This window comes from Fonticula alba, assembly GCF_000388065.1.
Source record: "Fonticula alba strain ATCC 38817 unplaced genomic scaffold supercont2.85, whole genome shotgun sequence".
Taxonomy (NCBI): Eukaryota; order Rotosphaerida; family Fonticulaceae; genus Fonticula; species Fonticula alba.
The window spans coordinates 1,996-2,982 of record NW_009243055.1 but is presented as its reverse complement, the minus strand read 5'-3'; positions in this window follow the sequence as shown (position 1 = coordinate 2,982).

Genomic DNA, 987 nt, shown 5'->3' with positions numbered 1-987 from the left:
GGGGGCCGGGGAGGGGCGGAGAAAACGCGCCCGGCGCGAGGCCCGGCGATGTGTGTGCGCTTGCTCATCCAGCGCGTCGGCCGTGGAAGAAAAAGCCCGGGTTTTATATTTCCCCTGATATTGCCCGCCCACAGGCCGGGGCCCCTGGGGACACCGAGCTGGCCCTGGATGGGCGAGTGATGAGTTGCTGATGCCTGTGCGCGCGCGCGCGCGCCCCACAAACCGATGCTCATCGACCGGGATCCTGGGCCGTACCCTTTGTCGCGAGTGCCCGGGGTTCGAGGGAGCGGGCCCATCGGCCGGTGCCGGCCGCGTCCCCCCCCCCACCCCGGCGGTCGGCACACAGCTGGCGTGCGCGCCCCTTTTCCCCCGGGCGGTCTGTGAGTTGGGGGAAGTTAGGCCCCCCCGTCCGGCCCGGGCCGGTCTTCCTCGCCGGCTCCGGCCTCCGGCGAGGGGCGGGGCGGGGCGGGGCGGGGGGCCGGGCCAGGCCAGGCCGGTCAGGGCCCGGGTTTCAGGCGGCCGCCGGCACGGGCCCGGCCATTGCGCCGCTGTTCGCCGGGGCTCCGCGTCGTCAAAGGCCGAGCAGCGGCTGCGGTGGTGGTGGTGGCGGTGGTGGTGGCGCCCGGGGGCGGATTCGCGTGCGGCGCGCGTTCTATTCGCGCACAAGCGCGTGCCCGCTCCCTGCATCCAGCACGGCCCACCGGCTCAGGCTCATGCCCCCCTCCCCTGCCCCCCTGCCCCGCGCGGGAGGGGGTCGATCAGGCGGCCCCGTCGCGGCCCTGGGCTTGGAGGCCGGGGCTGCCCCAAATTGGGGCGCCATGCCCCGGGCCGATCATGCACGTTTGCGCGGGTCTGGGTACGGGCAAGGGCGCGAGGAAGGCCGGGCCGGAGCCGCGGAGAGATCCCCCCGCCCCCCTCCGAGCGTGGTCTGATACGGGTGCCCCATTTCCCCGCCGGCCGGCGCCCCCTTCCTCCGGGGCGGGGGGG